The 22,164-nt window shown below is 41.4% G+C and overlaps 1 protein-coding gene across 2 annotated transcripts in view; it reads right to left on the reverse strand.

The window, feature by feature from the left end:
- TBXA2R (thromboxane A2 receptor) overlaps positions 1–22,164 on the reverse strand; it is a 46,060-nt gene that overhangs the window by 12,710 nt on the left and 11,186 nt on the right. The window contains exon 2 of one of the 2 annotated variants that reach the window (XM_087922775.1): positions 13,890–14,032. The exons of the other annotated variant lie outside the window; for it this stretch is intronic. The gene's annotated coding sequence lies outside the window, so the exon portion shown is untranslated. The remainder of the gene's footprint in view (positions 1–13,889; positions 14,033–22,164) is intronic. 2 annotated transcript variants of the gene reach the window in all.

Below are 22,164 nucleotides of genomic sequence, written 5' to 3' on the forward strand. Positions count from 1 at the left end.
ATGTATGCTGGCTAGTTGCCCAGCAGCCAAAATATAGTCACATGACCGCCTGGGCGGGCAGCATTGGAATTTCAAAACCACTTTGCAAATAGCTTTTGGGGAGGGGTCTGTTGTAACGTTGAAAGGTTTCTAACTGACCGGTTGAAAATCAAGGACTATTGTCAGATACTTTCAGTTAGATCATGCTATTTACTATTGAAGAGGTGATAAGATTGGAAGTGATAAGCCGCCTGGGAAACCAAGGGAAATCATCAAAACTATAAAAAAGTGAAAGTTAGATATTTTGGACATGGGATGCGACACCCAGCAAAATACGCCATGCTTCATTTAATCTTCTAAGGGAAGATTGAAGGCAAACGAGGTCCAGGCAGAAGAAGAAAATCATGGCTTCAAAATTGAAGGGACTAGTTTGGACAAAACTCAGCGTCACTTTTTCATGCAGCTGTTGATAAAAATAGGATCGCCAACATGATTGCCAATGTCCTCTGATGGATATGGAGGGGGAGGAGGAAGAGGAAGAGGAGGAGGAGGAGGAGGAGGAGGAGGAGGGAGGAGGAGGAGGAGGAGGAAGAAGAAGAAGAAGAAGAAGAAGAAGAAGAAGAAGAAGAAGAAGAAGAAGAAGAAGAAGAAGAAGAAGAAGAAGAAGAAGAAGAAGAAGAAGAAGAAGAAGAAGAATTTACTATTGAGAACCTACACAAAAAAGAAGAAATGGCATGAAGTTATATAATCAAGATAGAACTTGTGGTCAATGAGCAAATAATATAAATTACACTTGGCAGACATTCCTTTATGACAGTTATCTAAATTTATCCTTCAATTTCTGATGCAGAAGAAGAAATTGAGGTCAAGGGCCAAGTTAGAGATAGATCATCCTGGAGAAGATCCATCTATGAGTTCACTAAGAGTTGACACCAACTTGATGGCACAAGTGAATCATTCAAGAGGACTTGGACACATGAGATGTTTTCCGTGCTATTTTAGCTAAGGAATACAAGATTAAATCACGTAACAGCACAGAAACAACTGCCAAGAATAGAATAAGTGAAGGATTTTCTCTATTTTTAAATACACTTTTCCCAATTTTGTTCAGAGAATGATAGTTCCAGAATTCTCCAAATAGAAATGTTTTCTGGACGTGAAGCTTTGCATTGTCTCCTTCTTGAAGTTCAGGTAGTCCTTGACTCACAACCATTCATTTAGTGACCAAAGTTACAATGGCAGTGAAAAAAGTGACATGACCATTTTTCATACCGTAGGAAGCCCACCCTCCCCAGATTAAAATATTCTTTATTCTTAATATTAAAAGAGAGAGGATAGAATCCAAAGGAGAAATAAAAGAGAGCGGATTCTCCCCAAAGGAGAAATAAAGAAGGCATGTTCTTAAAGGCACAAAGCAGCCCCAGTCTTTCTTAATAGCCTCCAGCGGATGCCTGAAGTCTTTAGAGATGGATATTTTGTGCCCATTAAGAAAGACTTTAGAATTATCATTAAGAAAGATTTATCTATTCATAAATCACCTTCAGTTCCAGCTGATGGGATTAAGACATGACCTTTAGGATATAATAGGATTCACCCACCACCACTGAAGTACTAAAAGACAAAAAGCTCACTACATTGCACAAACCCGGTAAAATACAAAAACCCAGAAACCTATAAAGATCCATCCACTCATTCTGCCATTTTGTCAGCTGTCCCAGAACTATATGCTGTAGTTGGTTCTGCTCATCAATAAACCTTCTTTCTTAAAGTAGCCTCCATTTTATTCCCAGCTTGGAACTGGACCTGATTTTTCTTTCAACAATACCGGTTTGGCAACTGGCATGTATTTATGACGGTTGCAGTGTCCTGGGGTCCAATGATCATCTTTTGCAACCTTCTGACAAGCAAAGTCAACGGGGAAGCCAGGTTCACTTAACAACTACCTGCTGGTAAGTGAATCAAGTGAATCAGTTGTGACAAAAAAGGTCATAAAATGTTTTGTTTCACTTACAACCAAAAGGGGGGGAAAAGTTGTGCTGTCCCCAATTGCCATTTTACCACTACATGGCAGCAGTGTTATTTCAGGAGGCTCTGGGTCCCACAAAAAACTGAGGATACTGGGCCAGAGGTGGGCCATTTACTGCAGATTATATAAATTAGAGGAGAATTAATTCTGAAAAATTGCTATGCCTAAATTGATTTTTACTTCCTATCCATTCCAAGATCAGATTCTGATCCAAACATTTACAAGATACAGCCCTTTGCCTGCTTTACTTCTAGAAAGTCTAGAAATTGTCAAGCTTCCCGAAGATGAATTTTAAGAGAATTGGTCCTCGGCCCCAAAAGATTCAACAAACATCTGCATCCTGTTTGTCTTGAAATATAGATCAATCTCATAAGAAAGAAAGAATTCCCATCTTTCTGGTAATTGATGCAACAGGAACTTTGTCAAAAACCACCCTTAGAGAAATAATCCTCTTTAAGATTAAATGTGAACCATAGAGATATAAATCAACCCACTGACATAATATGGGAGTCAAGAATAGAATGAGAAAGAAAAAGAAACAGAAGCTGTAAAATCCAGTGTGGGAATTGCAACTGGAAGGAAATCAGTGTTGGGAATCTGAACAAGTAGCAAAAGCTTGTTGACTTAACTCAAACATCTGCTGATAAAATGATGCTGGAAATTTAAATGTCAGCTAACGGTAGCAAAGTTTGGACCATACAGATGTCCTGTCATCTTGTAAAATCTGGGTAGATTACTGAAGAACAGAATAACAGAGTTGGAAGGGACCTTGGTCTTCTAGTCCAACCCGTCTGTTCAAGCAGGACAACCTATACCATTCTAGCCTCTTCTTGAAAATCTTCAGTGATGGAGCAACCACAACTTTTGAAGGCAAGCCATTTCACTGGTTTATTGTTCTCACTGTCAAGAAATTTCTCCTTAGTTTTAGGTTGGTTCTCTTCTTGATTATTAAACATCCATTGTTTCTTGTTTTGTCTTCTGGTGCTTTCGAAAATAGGTGGACCCCCTCTTTTTTGTGGCAACCCCTAACTCACTGCAATGCAATGTACTCCACATAGGATTGCCCTTAAAGAGCATCCAGAAATGTAACTGGTGCAGAATATGGCTAGGCAGGTAGTAAATGGTGATGGATACGTGGCACATATAGCATCACTACTACATGAGTTACAGTGGATAACAATGGTTTTTCCTGATGTAATTTATAGTGTGATTGTCACTTATCAAGTTCCTCATGGCTTGGAACCAGTTACCTGAGGGACTATCTTTTTCCAAGCATTTCTACCTGTCCCATTCAATTCAGCAGATCGGGGGTGCTGAAGATCCCATCAGCCAGAGTATTTTGGCTGGCATGGGCCTAGAAAATGGGTCCTTTCTGCTTTGTATTCTTCCCTTGGCAATTAGGATGGCCCCAACCCTACTGTTTTTTGTAAGGCTTTAAAACTTTGGCTGTGCACCCAGGCCTGAAGCTGAAATGTGTTAAAGGCTCTGTTTCTTGGTTTTACTGTTAGTTAACTATCTCAGCTACTGTATATATTTATTCTTTGGGTATTTTTATTGCTTTATTCGTTTTTTATTGTTTGAGAATTGTAAGCTGCCCAGAGTCACTTGGCTGAGATGGATGGCTATAGAAATCAAATCAAATCAATAAATTGGGATTCTTCAGTTTGATGGGTTCTGTCACTGCCATATATGTAAGGGCTACCATTTTCACTTAAACTGCATCCACAATGCCCTTGAGTGAATAAAATGACAATAAAAGCAATCTTGATGGGATCGTAAGCAAGGTGGTCTCAAAATTCTTTTTGTTCTCTATTTTATTGATATGTACAACTGCTTTTGAGCATTAATAAAGCACCATTCAAAAAGACTGAGAGAAATGGAACATCTGGAGCTGGAGGCTACATCCAACCATGTATGGATCTAATTGATTTGGAAAGTTTAAGGAAATTAAATTTCCCAATTAATGTTTTCTCTTACAGTCCAGCTCTTCTAAATAAACCAAGTTTTCCCCCAAACATCCAAGCTGGTCATAATTGCAACCACACTGGCAAGAGAGTTTTATGACGTGATGCCAGTGCCCAAAAGCTGTGGGGCTGCAGAAGGGATTTGTTAATCATCTAATTAGGGGTACTAATTAAGCCCATGTGCAAAAAGGAGAACAAGGATGAGTATGGAGGTCACTGAATTCCTACTGAAACAGAGAAAACATGGATAGTACTGCAGATCAGAGGTGGCATTCACCAGGTTCTGACCAGTTCTGGAGAACCAGTAGCAGAAATTTTGTGGAGTTCAGAAAAACAGCAAATATCACCTCTGACTGGAGATTTTACAGTATCCTTCTCCTGCCACACCCACCAAGCCACATCCACAGAACCAGTAGTAAAAAAATTGAATCCCACCACTGCTGCAGATGTTTTCCCTGACCTCCTTTTTAGTTGCTTCTAGTCCAAATTGTACTTTCCCCAAGGGCAACTTCCTTGAATTTTATTAAGCTGCTAGGCCTCATTTTTCAATTGGAACAGTTGTTCTACTCTACTTTTTTTTTACTTCATTGTTTGATTATGTCCCATCAAAATCAGGGTTGACTCTTAGTGACAGTCTAGGCTAATTCTGCTTTGGATAATTTTATACAATTCCCTTATGATTCTTGACGAATGTATCTTTTCTTTTTATGTACACTGAAAGCATATGCACCAAGACAAATTCCTTGTGTGTCTAATCACACCTGGCCAATAAAGAATTCATTCATTCATTCATTCATTCATTCATTCATTCATTCGTCTTAAATCTGGATTTAAGCACAATGTCCATAGTATGTGCTGGGAATGCACAAATTTAATATAATAATCTGGTTCACACAATATGATAAGACAAGGAATGGCTTCCCATTACCCCAGTCCCATTTAATCTTAAATTGGAGCGTTATGCAAACCCAGCTATTTAAAAATCATTATCAATACAGTTGTGTCTCTCTTACTTAATAGGGGTTGTAGCTATCCATCTACACCAGGACTGTCAAACTCCTGGGCCGTGGGCTGGATGCATCATGTGCTGGCCACATGCATGCCTGGTTTAGCGAAGTGGGGGGGGAAAGTCTCAATACATCACCTGATGCCACCATGACGATGTGAGTTTGACACTCCTGATCTACACCTTCCAGGCCTATAAATAATTTTTAAAAATCCCTCTTGCTACCAGTGCCTTCAAATATACTGTAATGTGTATCCGTTTTACCAAGGGTCCCCAACTTGTGGGCTTTGGCCCACTAGTGGGCCATGAGGGGATTGCAACCAGGCTGTGGAAATGGCTGGGATTTGCATGAGCAGTGGGCGAGTGCTTGCACATGCGCTCTATTTGCTACAATCTACCTGCTACAATCCAGAGAGATCAGAAAAAGCCTTTGACAATTTGGAAGGTTTGCAATCTTGAAAAAAAGCAAACTAACCAACAAACTGTTTTTTTCCCCTGCTTGAGCAGAAAGTTGGGCTAGAAAACTTCTAAGGTCCTTTCCAACTCTGTTATTCTGTTAACAACCCTGTGAGTTAAGCTGGGCTGAGAGAAAGGGGCTGGCTCAAATCATATAGGCGCTCCATAGATAAGGGCAGATATTCTCATGGCCACTCTCATCTAGTTGCATCCATAGTCTGTTATTGCACAGGGTCATCCCACAAGTTTTGCAACCCTGCAGCCTTCTTTTGTCAGCTTGCCCCCACTCCCCCACCTCATATCCTCCTCCGGGAATGCAGCTGGACCACAAACAACCCTTGTGGGAATGCAACACACTCTTTCAAACAACACTTCTTTTCTGATCAACAACACGTCTTACGACACCTTAAAATGAATGCAAGTTTGTGTAGAACACCAAAGGCCTTCAGCTGAGGTCATCTATAGAAGACAAAAGATTATCAACATATTTTTCAAAGGTTTCTCATGAACAGTGCTGAATATGCTTGGTGGATTTGCTTATAGAAGAAAAATCTGGCCATCCAAAGAAAGTTTGATGAATATTCCTCCCCTTTGTGTGTGTGTGGTTGCACAGGTATGATAGTGGAACCTCTTTCCTCACAGCTCCCTGCCCCTCCCTCAGAGATGGCTGTAGGCACCCCCAATTGTATTCTGGAAACAAGTGAAAGCTTTTTCTTCAGGATCCTCTAGGATGTGGTCAAAAAAGTCAAAATGGCAGCCGTGACAATGCAAAAAAGTGCTGCTTTTTATGTGCATGTGTATTTGTTGATATTCCACCTTTATTATTTTTATAAATAGCTCAAGGCAGAAAACATACACAATACTCCTTCTTCGTTCTATTTTCCCTATAACAACAACCTTGTAAGGTGGGTTGGTCTGAGAAAGACAGCCTTGCCCAGTCACCAGCTGACTTTCATTGGTTAGGGCGGGATTAGAACTCTCAGTCTCCTGGTGATTGGCCCAAAGTCACCCAGCCAATTTTCATGTCTAAAGCAGAAATAAAACTAATAATATCCTGGCTTCCAGCCTGGTGTTTTAACCACTAGGCAGAACTGTTTATTTGTACGCACATAAAAAGCAGACAGAGAGGTTCAACTGTATCATCCTGGCCGTGATCTTGATTTTTTCTTTTTATTGAGCACATCCTACAGGGACCTTGAATTTGTATTTCCTTTCAGTGCCAACTGACTGACAGAGGGCACTTTCCTTTTTCTTGAGGTTTTATCTTTATCCGTGGTTAATAATTGTTTCTGATATTTCTCTGTTTTCATTATTTATCAGTAGGTTGTTTTGTTTTTGTTCTGCTGTTTCATGCCACCCAGCATCCCTTAGTAAAAATAAATATTGAGGACCTCCAACTGAGATGCCTTTGAAAGGGGAAAGGGAGGCAAAATTGCAGAGGAGGAAATATCTTTTTCTTGATAAATACTAACCTTGACAGCTTAATAGAACCTCCATCTTCTAAAGAAGTCTATAGTAACTGTCCTGCTCTGTTTCTGGCTTGTTGTAGGCATTTGATCAATCACTATAGATGTTAGATGGTACCCTGTTTCCCTGAAAATACAACCTATCCTGAAAGTAAGTCCTAGCTTGATTTTTACACATGCGCCCAATATAAGCCCTACCCCCAAATAAGCCCTAATTAAGATCCCACCCAGAGTGGATGGGTAAAAATTAAGCGAGGATGGGGATGGGAAGGTGTAGTTGTCCTACTACTTACCTTTGGACAGTTGTAGCCAGGCCTCGCATACCCCAACACCTGCCTTGCCAGCCCATTTCATTCTGCAGCCAGCAAGGCTGGCAAGGCTTTTCCTGAAGGCCCCTCTAGCTGATAACAAAGCTCTGGATCGATCTGGAGCTCTTTTATCAGCTGCAGAGGCCTTCAAGAAAGCTTTTCTGGCCACAGAAGAAAAGGTTCCTGAAGGCCTCTGAAAGCAAAAAGGAGGTTGGGGGTGATGCGTGCAAGTGAGGTCAGTCAGTGGATGACATCCCCTGAAAGTAAGACCTGGTGCCTTTTTTGGTGGGGAAAAAATATTAGACAGGGTCTTATTTTTGGGGAAACATGGTAGCTTTACACCTGTGCCAGAAGAAAAGTCTTTATGTACTTAACCAAGAAAGGCAGGGAACAAATTTCTGCATTTCTAAAGAACAAAACCCAAGCATCCCCTCAATCACCCAATTCATGTTGCTTTCTTGGCACTATGAACATTGTGTGTCATAGTTTTCACCTAGAATATTTTTGTAATTTTCTCATCTGACCTTCAGCCCTGGGATCTCCTCTTGGTCTCCCATCTAAGAACGAACCCCATTTCATTCCTCTTAGCTTTTTCAAGGTTGGCAAGGTGCTGCCCCCTGATCAGGGGATTCTCCACTAAAACAGAGATCTGACAAGGTTTCAGTTGTTCAAAAATGTATATTTAAAATGGCACAAGGGGGGCGGAGATCTGTGATAGTTAGATACCTCATGTGGGAAAAAAAAATCTTAGAAGTTGCAAATGCAATTTTCAATTCTCATTTAAAATTGAGTACATTAAGACAATTGTCCCTGCAATTTCTTTAAGTAAGTAATAGACTTATGACCACAATTGAACCCAAAATGTCCATGGCTAAGCAAGACAGTTGTTAAATGAGTTTTTCCCCATTTTACAACTTCACTTGCCACAGGTGTTAGGTGAATCACTGCAGTTGTTAGGTGAATCTAATTTCCTCAGCTGCAACCGTTGTAAGTGGAGGAAAAAAATCATCAGTTGCTTTTTTCAGTTGCCCTTATACATTCAAACAGTCACCAAACAAATGGTTATAACCAGTGGTGGGATTCAAAAAAAATTTACTACCGGTTTTGTGGGTGTGGCTTGGTGGGGTGTGGCATGGTGGGCATGGTATGGCAGGTGCGGTGGGCATGGCGTGATGAGCATGGCAGGGGAAAGATACTGCAAAATCCCCATACCCTCCCCACCCCACTAACCTGCTTTCCAGCTCCATTCTCCTCTGCAGGGCAACAAAAGAAAACCCAGCCGATCAGCTGGGACTCGGGAGGCAGAGAATAGATGGGGGTGGGGCCAGTCAGAGGTGGGATTTGCCAGTTCTCCAAACTACTCAAAGTTTTCACTACCGGTTCTCCAGAACTGGTCAGAACCTGATGAATACCACCTCTGGTTGTATCCATGACTGCATCCATCTTGTTGCAAACTTTTTAATTTTGCTATTTCCAGAGAGGGATAATGATTTGTACATGTGGTCAGGCTGGATTTAGACAGATGCAAAGGGTAGAATTCTGTTGAAAGAATGGATTTGCAGCCAAGAAAACAGATTGTCCGATTCAACCAAGGCTGTTGTTTGGATTTTAAAATCCCTCTGTTCTTTAAATCTTGAAACAGTACATTGCCCTTTTAGCTTCAGAAATGCCACAGATGTTTCTCAAGTGGGAAAGGTTACAAATGCCAACGAATGGAAAGGATTCATCAAAAAAAGTACACAAACATACATATACCAACAAAATTATTTGCAGGCTGTGGGCTAGGAATATTGTACGGGAAAGAGGAATCACCAATGAGAAGCCAGAGGACAAATTAGCAGCAGATATGATGAAACTTTTATATTAATCATGGTTGGGCAATTAAATGGGCTAAATGAATTCACACCGTGCTTCTTTCTGTGGATTTAAAAGCCAAGATTGTAAACAGTTCTTTAAAAAAAAAACACCAGCTAGTCCAGCCCTAGCAAACATGGATCCCACCAAACTACATTTGCCATGAACCACAGCCATTTTAGTCAGGACGGTCTGGGAGATGTGCTGCTGTTTTACACCTCTGAAGAGCATCATCATATAAAGAAAAGTTGGATCTGAAAAGTACAATCAGTTATCCGTTGATGAAAAGACACTTTTGCAGCTGGCTGCACCTTGCACAGGTGGTCGTCTACTTATAACAGTTCGTTTAGTGATTATTTGAAGTTGCAACAGAATAACAGGCTTGGAAGGGGTCCTTGGAGGTCTTCTAGTCCAGCCCCTCCCCCATTCAAACAGGAGACCCTATACAGTTTCAGACAAATGGCTTTCTAAGCTCTTCTGAAAAACCTCCACTGATGGAACATCCACAACTTCTTTCTAGACATAAGCCATTCCACTGATTAATTGTTCTCACTGTCCAAGAAATTTCTCTTTAATTTGACCTCATTCTCTGGAACTGAGGGTCAGGCTGGCAAAAATAAAAGTTGTTGATACTTCCTGACTCATGCTTATGTCCTAGTTCCTGGGAAGTGAAAGTCAAAGAAGATCTGGTCTCCTCATTTAGTCTGGTGAGTTTCCTAAATACATATATATTACTGAGCCACAGTGTGACTCGGAATGCTGGATGGGTGACGTTAACTAGAAGGAATTTTCTTAGTTTATTGTGAATGTATACACTCTCTTCCGAATGGGTTCACTCCATAAGGCTTCAGAGGATGCTTTCAACTTCCACTCTGAAGTGTCTTTGACACATCTCTATGTTGCTTAAGAAATTCTAACTTCTCTGAGCGATGCCTTTACAGCTGTCTTTACAGATGATTTTAAGGAATGTGCATTTTAGTGTATTTAGTGTGTGTGTGTTGTGTGTGTGTGTGTGTATGTATCTCTCTATATATGTGTTTGGGTATGTGTGGGTTGTGTATGCTCTATACCTGTGCTATGTGATTGGGCTATGTGATTGGGCTTAGTTTTGGGGGAGGAAAATAAAGAGGGGGGGGGAATTGTGCCTCTACCTACCAGCATCCATCGATATTCATCTGGCTAGCGAGTTCAAGGTGGGGTAGGGGAGTAGAACTCCTTAGCATCAGAGCAGGTTAATAATAATATACCAAATACTAATGCTCTGGTGGTCATTTTGAAAAATCCTTTCTTAGTGAGCATCTAGAAGCCAAAAGGAACATATGTGCCAAATTTCAAGTTTGTAGAGTTTACGGTTCTGCAGACTTCATGATGATGCATGAATGGTATTTCGCTTTTGTATATATAGATTAATAATATTAATATAATATATATGTATGTATATGTATATTAATGAATTGTTATTTGAATTATTGTTGTTTGGAATTCCATAACTGATAGCCTGTAGTTTCTTTTCTATATTATTTCTGTTTTCCCTCTTTGTTTTGCTTTCTAAATTATAAAAATTTTTAGAAAAATATAAGGACCCTTCCTAGGAATTGTCAAACCAAACCATTATAACAGCAATCATAGTGATAAATAAGAACAGGCCTCGGGGCACTCATTTTAGCCAAATATCCCCAAAGGAGAAGACAGCGGCAATTCAAAATAAGGACAGGTTAACCTGTCTTCGGTCTGATCTAAATATAGTATATAAAATCATACATTGCAATGTCCTATCTGTCAATGAATACTTCAACTTCAACCATAACAACACAAGAGCACACAATAGATCCAAACTCAAGGTTAACTGCACCAAACTTGATTGCAGGAAATACGACTTCAGCAACAGAGTGGTCAATGTCTGGAATACTCTACCTGACTCTGTGGTTTCTTCCCCAAACCCCAAAAACTTTAACCTTAGACTGTCTACTATTGACCTCACCCCTTTCCTAAGAGGTCTGTACGGGGCGTGCATAAGCGCACCAACGTGCCTACCGTCCCTGTCCTATTGTTTCTTTTATTTTTCTTATATGTACCCATTTCATGTATTCATAACTATGTATATACTTATACCTATTATCTTGTAAGCGATTGACAAATCAAAATAAATAAATAAAAATAAAACCACAAACTCCCAGAAGCTGTTACGAAAGGGTGAAAGAGAAGGGCAATTATTCACCATATGACTGAAAAGGAATCACATTAACGTAATTATATTTGTAGTTCACTGCAAATTACATCAATTTTCATTTTCCACTTAAACCCCAATTCCTTTTTTCCCCCTCAAATGGTTGTCCCTGGCATGTCACTTAAAGTCCAATATTTGAAAAAATACTATAGTCCTTGACTTACGACTACACCTAACCCTCACTCTAACTCTAATCTTAACCCTAACCCTAACTATTTATTAAAAAGACATATATGAAAATAAAATAAAAAATGTAAAATAAAATACAAGGACTTTCTTACTGGGGAAAAAAAAACAAGAGAAAAAGACCAGTATTGACCTACTTGTTGCAACAAGGAAGGCTAGAAAGGAATTTTAATGGGAGTATTTTATATTTTGTTCGTTTGCCTTTTGGAATTTCATAGAATGCCTAGTAAATGTGTGAAATATTAAGCATTTCATATTTTAATGTTCCATTTCTGACTCTATAGATTTCCCAGACATTCTATAAAATGCCTAATTTCACACATTGATGGTAACATAAATAAACTAGAGGGAGACTCCATGTCGATATTGTATCTGTATCTATCTATCTATCTATCTATCTATCTATCTATCTATCTATCTATCTATCTATCTATCTATCTATCTATCTATCTATCTACCTACCTACCTATCTCTACCTACCTACCTACCTCTATCTATCTATCTATCTATCTATCTATCTATCTATCTATCTATCTATCTATCTATCTATCTATCTATCTATCTCTTCATCTACATATCATATATATCTTAGAGACTGAAGTTAATGTTTGAAAGAAGGCACAGAATTCTGCAAACTTTGCTATACAGTACTAGATATACATGGGTTTCCATAGGTCTTGATGGACAGCTCCTGGTGCTATTAATTCTTTATGTCCTCCTATTTGGTGGTGACAAAAAGCACAGAAAAAAAGCAACACAAACTACAAGAGGCTTACAAGCGGAAGGCAATCCATCTAGATCACGAATACCCTATAAAGGTTATATGAATGAGGCAAACTAATTGGCAAATGTTATGGAAGAAAGCACAATTCTTGCAAAATTTGTAAAAAATATCATCCACTGAGTCAGCCCTAGAATCTGGATTGAGATTTTTAAATGATATTGGTAACCTATTTTAGGAGCATATTTTTCCCCTGGCTTCATGTACCTTGAATTTAAGAGGATTTACAGCAATGACCACTTTTTAGGCTGGAAGGCAGGTTTTTTTCAAACTTGGCAACTTTAAAATAGGTGGACTTCAACTCCCAGATCTCCTGCTTGAGCATTGAGAGCACCTTGTAGACTAAGGTCGGGGGGGGGCTGCTGGGGGCTCACAGGGGTTTGGGAGATCCTGTAGCTAAGATTCTGCACAGTTGGGAGAACCCCCAAATCCCACTCCTGGCTGGCCCTGCCCACCCCTCCCCTCCCCTCCCAGGGGTCTCCATGCGGCCTGTTTTGGATGCAAGTAAATGCAGGGCATGGGCGGAGGCTTGAGGAGGGTGAAAAATACGCCTCCCAGAAGACCTGGAAGCCATTTCTGGCTTCCCGAGAGCCTCCGAAGCCCAGGGAGGCCATTTTTGCTCTCCTCAGGCTCGAGGAAAGCCTCCAGAGCCTGAGGAGAACAAAAATGTCCCCCCATCGTGGTGCAGGAGGCCGACTAGGCCACGCCCACCATGGGCACACCCCCCCTAGCAACCGGGCAGAGAACCCATTGCTAAAATTTTTGAAGTCCACCCCTGTTCAAGGTCCCTTCCAACCATATTATTTTATGTATATATTTTCACCTGTGGAATTCCAGGCTGGGTGCAGCAGTCATTTAGTGCTAATTCCTAAGGGAGCAAAAACACAACTGTCACTCAAATTTTCAAATCTTTGGACCGATGAATCTCTCTAAAGATTAATGATTTGATAACATTTTTCCTTCTTTTCAGTGGAAATTCAGGTGGCTGTAATTCAATGGTTCCTCAGAAGTGTGGTTTGGGGAAGGCACCAAGAACGACAAAAATGGGACAAGGAAGCTACATATGGTCTGGGGCTTTCCAGCTGCCCACCCTGACGTAAACGACCCTGAGAGTTCTGTAATTTTGTGATTATAATGATTCACATACAGTCCATTGGGTGACTTGGCACAGATGCTGTAAATCTTCCCATGAACTTAAAAATAGCCCACAAATATTAATGGAACAATATCCATCTAGGTCATGGCTGCCAGCTTCACAAGGGAATAGCTTGTGCATTTTTTTCCCTTCAGCTGCTAAATAGCTAGTTAAGAATGCCATGCCCCCCGAAAAAGGGCTAGCATCTCAAATCATTGCTTCTTCCATAATGGTTATAGGCCATTGAAAGACTCTGGGCCTTTTTCTCCTTCTCCCTAAATACAGCATAAAAAAGAACTGGCAAACTCTGTTTTCTGCCACATCTATAGTACATGATAATTCCTTCCTTTCATTTCCAATGTATCATTGAGGTAGTTTGGTCTCGTGGTTAAGGCACCAGGCTAGACACCAGAGACTGTGAGTTCTAGACCCATCTTAAGCATGAAAACCAACTGGATGATTTTGGGCCAATCACCAGGAGTTTGTGAGTTCTAGTCCCACCTTAGGTATGAAAGCTGGATGGATGACTTTAGGCCAATCACCAGAAGACTGTGGGTTCTTATCCTGCCTTAAGCATGAGAGTCAGCTGGGCAACCTTGGACCAGTCACTCTCTCTCGGCTCAATCCACCTCACAGGGTTGTTACTGTGGGGAAAATAGGAGGAAGAAGGAGTACAGTATTGGATATGTTCACCACCTTGAGTCCTTTGGTATCAGGGCACTGCCATCTAAGGGTGAGATAAGGTACATCCTTGTGATCCAACCTTGTCCCTTTGTATTTGCATACCCGAAAAGGATGGGGTTTGTGTTTTGATGCTGTGTTGTCTCTCTTGATACCCCATCCCAACCCAACCCAATCCAATGGGCACAGCTGTGCCAGTGTTAAATTAAGCAAACCCTGTAAATCTAGTAATTCAATAAATAAATAAATAAATATCCTGTTGTTATTCATGGATAACCTGCAGTTATGTCAAATCCATTAGGTTTTGTCATCCACAACTTTGGAAAGAAGTCAGAGGATTAAAATGCCTTTAAAAATGATCAAAGGAGCACGTCAAGAGAGGGATCGGGAAATTTCAACATGGAGAATTTCATAGCCAATGTAATATTCTGCTGCCTGAAGAATGGCGGGGAAAGCGGTTGGACTAGCAGTGGGTAAAAGCCCTCTTTCTACTGTACGGCCATTTTGTTTGCTTTGCAACCATCTGCTTTGCTCCAGCCATTCTCTCAAATCCAGTTTTCTGAGAAAAGAAACTCCACTGGGGGTAGTGGGTCAATCGTCAGTAACTGAGTTTACTTGGGATAAGTACATGTCCATCATCCAACAAAAATTAAAGATAAAATAAAATATAAAAATAATAAATTAAAAAGAAAAACAAACAAACTCAAAGGGCAGATCCAGAGCCTGTCTGGCTGCAAATTCTAAAACAAAGGGGCTGGCCCAACGTATCTCGAGAACAGCAGGTTGAGGGAGGAAATATTTAAGTGAGACACAGACACACATAGTAGTCATGGGCACACACACACAGAATAAAACATATTCCATAAAAGGTTGGTTCGGTAGAAAAATGCCGTACAGCCCATCAAGTTGGAGAAGTCACAGGCAGATCTTGGAATCCTTCTTATCAAAAATATGGCCTCCAGAGGCCTAAAGAGACTTCCAGCCATGTTCCAGATCACAGGCCAGGCCAAGGTTTATCAGTGAGTTTCAAGGCCTTCCCATCAGCACCAGTAGCCTCATTAGCCTAATCAGCTGCTCATGGCAAAAGAATTTCATCAGGATCCCTTCTGAGAAATGCCCCCTCTGAACACGTTGGCAGGCAGATGATTACGTAAATGAAGCCAGGATTGATTTATTGATCAAGCAAGGACGTTCAACTCTTTGGAGAACATCTGCTTTGCCTTTGCCCTTTCCCATCCAGTCCTGCATCCCATCCATCACAGGAGCAATTACATGGGAAGAGAGAACCCCCAGCCTCCAAAAAACACATCCTACCCACAGCCCTGAGAGAGACTTTCTGTTTGTTCTGAATGTAAAGAATTTGTGGTTTCTCTTTGCAAATAGACAGTCTAGGCTGGGAACAAAACCCAACGATGACCTTGCAACACAGCTAAGGGGAAAAAAAACTTAATATCTCTTCCCTTCCTCAACAATAATTTATCTCCTGTTGGAAAATTACAGTGGATAATTTCTAGTTGAATATACACATAGTACATATTCATATGCACTGCTCTACAGCCTTGATAAGGGACGCGGTGTCTCAGTGGCTGAGATGCTGAGCTTGTCGATCAAAAGGTCAGCAGTTCAACGGTTCGAATCCCTAGCGCCATATAACGGAGTGAGCTCCCTTTCCTTGTCCCAGCCTCTGCCAACCTAGCAGTTCAAAAGCATGTAAAAATACAAGTAGAAAAATAGGGACCACTTTGGTGGGAAGGTAACAGCGTTCCGTGCGCCTTCGGCATTTAGTCATGCTAGCCACATGACCACAGAAATGTCTTCAGATAGCGCTGGCTCTTCGGCTTTGTAACGGAGATAAGCACCGCCCCCTAGAGTCAGGAACGACCAGCACATATGTGCGAGGGGAACCTTTACCTTTACTGCCTTGATAAGAGCCACACTTGGAATATTGCATCCAGTTCTGGACACTACGACACAAAAAAGATGCTGAGACTCTGGAAAACAGTGCAGAAAAGAGCAACAAGGATAATTAGGGGGTGTGAGGCTGAAACATATGAAGAATGGTTGCAGGACTTGAGTAGTTATCATCTAATGCAAAGAAGGACTAGGTGTAACATAATAGCAGTCTTCCAATATTTCAGAGGCTGCCATAAAGAAGAATGGGACAACCCATTTTCCAAATACCTGGGGACAAAACAAGAAGCAATGGATGGAAACTAACCAAGGAGAGAAACAACCTAGAACTAAGGAGAAATGTTCTGACAGTGAGAACAATTAACCAATGGAACAGCGTCCCTTCAGAAGTGGTGGGTGCTCCATCATTGGAGATTTTAAGAAGAGATTTAGGGATATGAGACTAAAATACAGTGTATGAAGAATGGTTGCGGGTATGTCTAGTCTAGTGAAAAGAAGTACTAGGGGAAACCTGATAGCAGTGTTTCTTCTGTGTTGCCATAAAGAAGGGGAGCGGGGATCAAGCTATTTTTCAAAGCAACAGAAGGCAAGGCAAGAAATAATGGATGGAGACTAAACAAGGAGAGAATCAACCTAGAACTAAGGAGAAATTTCCTAGGTAAGAACAACCAATCAATGGTTCCATTGCCTTCAGAGGTTGTGGGTGCTTCATCACTGGAGGCTTTTAAGAAGAGACTGGACAGCCAGAACTTCCGGTTTGAAGGGCTTTGGCAATAGACAGGAATCCACGATCGTGCACGGTTTTTGCCTGGGCTGGCTTTGGGGCTAAGCCACCCCGTAGAGGTGGTGAAGAAGGGGGAGACTGCCAGCAGGGTCGAGGAGAGCCGCATCTCTCCTCCTCAGCTGGCCAAACTCCCTTTCCTGAAGGCGGTATAAAACTTACAAAAAAAAAAAAAGAAGAGACTGGACAGCCATTTGTCTGAAATGGTATAGGGTCTGTGGCTTGAGTAGGTGGTTGGACTAGAAGACCTCCGAGATTCCTTCCAACCCTGTTATTCTGTTATTGTAGTCCAGTCAGTTCATAGCACATACTCTGTTCAGTACACTTAGGGAAAACATAGCTTGAGGTTTATTTATTAGAAATCAACAAATGGTCTTGCAAAGTCAGGGCAAAACCAGGCAAAAGTCAAAAGTTGCCAGGGAAATGAATAGCAAAATCAAGCAAGAAATAATTAAAAACAGGACTTAAAATGAACAAAATCATAGAAACATTTCTAGCTTTGAGCAACATAACTGGGGAGTGGATGAGACGCAGCACTTTTTTTTCCCAAATAAAACTGGAAGATCCCTTCCAACTTCCTCCTGTTGCTTGTCCTCTAGCAGCTCATAAATGGGGACAGATGGCTGGAGAATTGTAAATGTCTGGGATTTAAGAGGAATTGACAGAAAAGTCCCCCAAACAACAGCCTTGAGGGCATGACTCATGGAACCAACTAATGTGCACAATAGCCATGCATATTGCTTCTGAGAAGCCAGCAAGTAAGTTCAATTGCCTTCTTGCTCTGCTGGCTTCCTTACTTCAAGAAATGATACTCCTAGGTAGACTGCCTTTGAACCTAGAGGTTTGTCTAAGCCACGGGTGTCCAACTCAAGGCCTGCAGGCCACATCTGGCCCATGGGATGCTTAGATCTGGCCCACGGAACTGCCCTGGAAACAGTGAAGGATCAGCCCATGGTGCCTTTGCTCTGTTTTCACTGGTAGATGGCTGCAAGAGATCCCCCTCAGGCATATCTGGACCACCACAGATGCCCCCAACACAAGTGACATTGAGCTGGCCATGCCCACCCTGGCCACACTCACTCCAGCACCCCACCCCACCCCGAGGTCAAACACAACCCTGATGTGGCCCTCAATATGCAATCAAGGTTGAAATCCCTGGTCTAAGCTATCACAACCATTGCCATTGGTGCAAGGGGTCCTATGCTATTCTATACATTTACTCAATATTCTCTCAGAGAATACTTCTTCTTGGGACTACAAATCTTACCAGGATTGGACATATTTTTGGTGGCTGGGGCTCTTAACATTGGGAGAAAGTCAAGGACCAGAACATATGAAATATGTATGTTCTTCTTTGCTTTTTTGGGGGGGTGGGGGGTGGGGAGCATTTTTTTAAAACTTTCCTGATGATGCAGTAGCAAAAAATGTGTCTTTGAGTCAGTTTTGACTCCTGTTGGCTGATTTCACACTGTTAATTCCAGCAGTGGTGGTTCACAGGGTGTCAGGAAGAAACTTGGCGCTAGGGGTCCCTACTTCTTCACCCCTGCTGTCCGTCAATTCATGTACTACATCAAACCTTTCCTCATCTCCCTGGGTTCGGGGAACAGAATTATTTGCTTCTTCATTACAGTACCTTTTTTGTTTTTCCCTGCCCCTTGATCCTCTAATGCACAATAAATCAAAGAATATGTTTGACTAATACAAGCCATTCCAACAGGGTTGTTGTTTATTAGCATAATGTGGGTAATGACTGCAGTGGTTCATTAGAAAGGAATGTTAAGAGGCTGAAAAAGATACTGCCTGAGCCAAAGAAAGGATAATGGATCTTGGAGAGACACCATTTGAAGAAGAAATTGCAGGGGGGAGGGTTATTCTTGCCAGCCCATAATAATCAAAGACACAGAAGACTTGGATGGTCCTCCTCATTTATCCTGGCTCTACTTTGTATTACCCTTTCTTCAACCTTCTCTGACAACTCCCCACCACCACCAAAGACTTACAGTCACATCTGAGACCTGTGCAGTATAAAGGTGGTTTGTCTCTCAGGCAATGAAGGAGAAATTTCCTGTCAGTGAGAACAATCAGAGGAACTACTTGCCTCCAGAGGTTGTGAATGCTCCAACAATTGAGGTTTTTAAATGGCTGGACCGCCATTTGTCTCAAATGGTATACAGTTTCCTGCCTGAGCGGAGGCTTTGGACTAGAACAAGGGTCTCCAACCTTGGCCATTTTAAGACTTGTGGACTTCAACTCCCAGAATTCCTTTTGACTTTAGGGCTTTCAACCACTGGAGGAAGTTTCTGTGCGCATTCATAGATGGTTTGGTGTGCTTCACCAAACAGTTTACAAAGCACCAGTGGAACGCAGCTTCTCTCAAAGGCTTTACGCAGATAATATACAGGTGGTCCTCAAATTATGACTGCAATTGGGACCACAATTTCCATTTCTAAGCAAGGTAGTTTTCAAGTGAGACACGTCCGATTTTACAACCTTTTTAAATCATGGTTATTAAGTAAACCACTGCAGTTGTTAAGTGAATCATGGTTGTTAAGCAAATCCGGGTTTGCAAATTGACATTGCTTGTCAAAAGACAGTTGAGAAAGTCCCAAATGTGGCTCTATTTTCACTGGCAGAAGGTTGCAGGAGGCTGTCCCAGCCGAGGTTGGGAGCTCATTTTCACTGGCAGAGCGCTCAGGCCACCACAGGCGCTGCCGACACGTATAATGTCATGCCCACCCTGGCCACGACCACCCCAGCCCTCCTGAGGTCAAATGTCAAATATTTCTCTGGTCTTTTAGAGTTGCCAGCAGAAAGGGAGTGGTGGAGGTAGTGCATTCCTGAAATATTTTCTTTAAAAAAATTTTTTTTATTATTTTTTAGACAAACATACACAAAGACAACATAAAAACATCAAGCCATCTTCCACTTATGTACATACAGTGTGTCGGTTGGTTTACAGATTGTTTTGTGCATCCACTTCATAGTCATCATTTACAATTACTTGTATATGTTCTCATATTATCTATCAAATATTCCTAAATACATTGATATCATTGTTAATCAATCATTTGACTATACTATTATTTGTTCATGTTATGCAAGATAATCCATATTTTAACTGATTTATTTTATGACAATTCTATCCCATAATTATATTATGATTATGATAAAGATAATACATCTTTATATATTCTTTATATTCTAAAGTTCTAGATATTTCATTACCATATTTTATTGTCCTTAAATATTTTCATAGATAATTTCTAGGCAATTGAAGCTTCTGGCCCGCAAGATTATTACTGAAAAGCATGATTGATGACTCCTGGCTATGGATGTGTCCCATTGTAGAATATGAATTATGATACATCCAGGGGGTGGGGGTCAAGGGTGAAATGAATGATGTGTCTCAGAGTCGGTTGCACCCAGGGAGCGCTGGCATGTTCATTCCTAATAAATCTTCTTTAAGCTGTCTGAAAGAACTGGCTAGAGACTCATAATTTAAATGGAGGTGAGTACCAGACCCCTGACAGCAAATACAACTCTGATGTGGCCCTCATTGAAATTGAGTTTAATACCCCTGCTATAGGCTACCTTCCAGATCTTTATGTACGTTTATTTCAGTTTCCTGTGACCTGATTATCCAAGGCATGTTGTAAAATGGATGACTTTTTACCTCTTAATCTAATCCAGCACTCTGGTCAATCAGCACTGCAACTTCTTCTCAACTTTTCAGATTGTGCAAGCTTTCAAAAATCTGGAAGTCATGAAGTCAAAAGAGCAGGAGTTTCATTTCTAGAGGAAGAAGCTTTTGGGCTCAAGGATTTCCAGGTCTTATCTCCTCCCGCTTTGGGAAATGATATAATTTCAATCTCTTAAGTTCACAGAAAGGGCTTGTGACGTAGTCAGCAACCCTCAACAAGGATGGAAGGGGGAGTGCTTGAATATGAGTGTGAGGCAAAGCAAAGTACGCTGAGTTACCCAAACAGTTCTCTGAAAAATAAACCATCTTTCATATCATCAACTAAACTCTGCATTGCAACATGGAGACTCTCCGTCAAGACTTGTGTGCGATCAGGTCTGCAGAAAAAGGCAGAGTCAGTCCTTTTACAAGGCTCAGCAAGTGGATCACATCACACAGCCTATTTGAGCTGTCACAAGGAATAAATTCTCCTATCTTGTGTTCTTATTGCCAGAGAGAAGGTGAGATTTCTGTGCAATTTTCTGCAATGTGCATCAAGTAATCAATCAACACTAGTTTTTTTCCAGCACTCTGCACTAGGGCTGTTTGCACTTGGGAAATGGTTCAGAAGGAAAGAGGAGCACAAGATCTCTTTTCAATTCATTGATAACTTTGCAATTCATTGATTTATTTCAAATTTCTGCACAACCCTGAAAAAAATGGGACTGTTCAAAGAGTCGTCAAAACTTTAAAGATGAGTGTCTCAAGAGAATACAAATGTCTTACATCATGGGCGTCAAACTTAAGACCCAGGGGCCACATCCGGTCCACGGGGTGCTTAGATCTGGCCCACAGGACTACCTTGGAAACAGCGAAGGACTGGCCCAAGGTGCCTCTGCCTGTGAAAACGGAGCTTCGTTTTTGCTGGCAGAGGGCTGCAGGAGGCCGTTGTGGCCGAAAATGGAGCTCAGGGGGTACATCACAGCTCACCCGAGCTCCATTTTTACTGGCAGAGTGGTTGGGCCACTGCAGGTGCCCCTGACACAAGTGACGTCAAGCTGGCCACACCCACCCTGGCTCCAGTGGTGGGATTCAAATTTTTTTACTACTGGTTCTGTGGGTGTGGCTTGGTGTGCATGGCAGGGGAAGGATACTGTAAAATTTACATTCCCACCCCACTCCTGGGGGAAAGATACTCCAAAATCCCCATTCCCTCCCCACCCCACTAACCTGCTTTCCAGCTCCATTCTCCTATCTGAGCAAATGATTCAATACCTAGAATCAACCAATGAGTTTCCATATCTCTGCAAATCATGCAGACCCAAACTGGATCTGTTTGAAAGAGTTGATACCATATAAACACGAATAACATCCCTTGACACCATAGTAGGATCCCTGGACACCTTAAAAGAAAGATTATCCAACCTTGAAAAAAAAGACACAATGCAAAAACCTGAACATCCAATAGCTACAAACCACATCTCTACCCAACAACCACAACCCAATCCACAACCCAATCCACAAAAAAACATAAGCCAGACAAATAATGATATCCCAATCCTCATCAGAGAAGCTGTTGAGCATGAACGGAAACGTCCAAATGCCATCTTATTTGGTCTAGAGGACATCAATGACAATGATGACATCACAACTGTCCGAAACATCATCAGTGATTATCAAGCATCAACCATCTCCCCTGGTGAAATACTTGACATTTCATGCAT

Source organism: Pseudonaja textilis, chromosome 1 (genome assembly GCF_049901715.1).
Source record: "Pseudonaja textilis isolate UNSWEBS1 chromosome 1, rPseTex1.2, whole genome shotgun sequence".
Classification (NCBI taxonomy): Eukaryota; Metazoa; Chordata; class Lepidosauria; order Squamata; family Elapidae; genus Pseudonaja; species Pseudonaja textilis.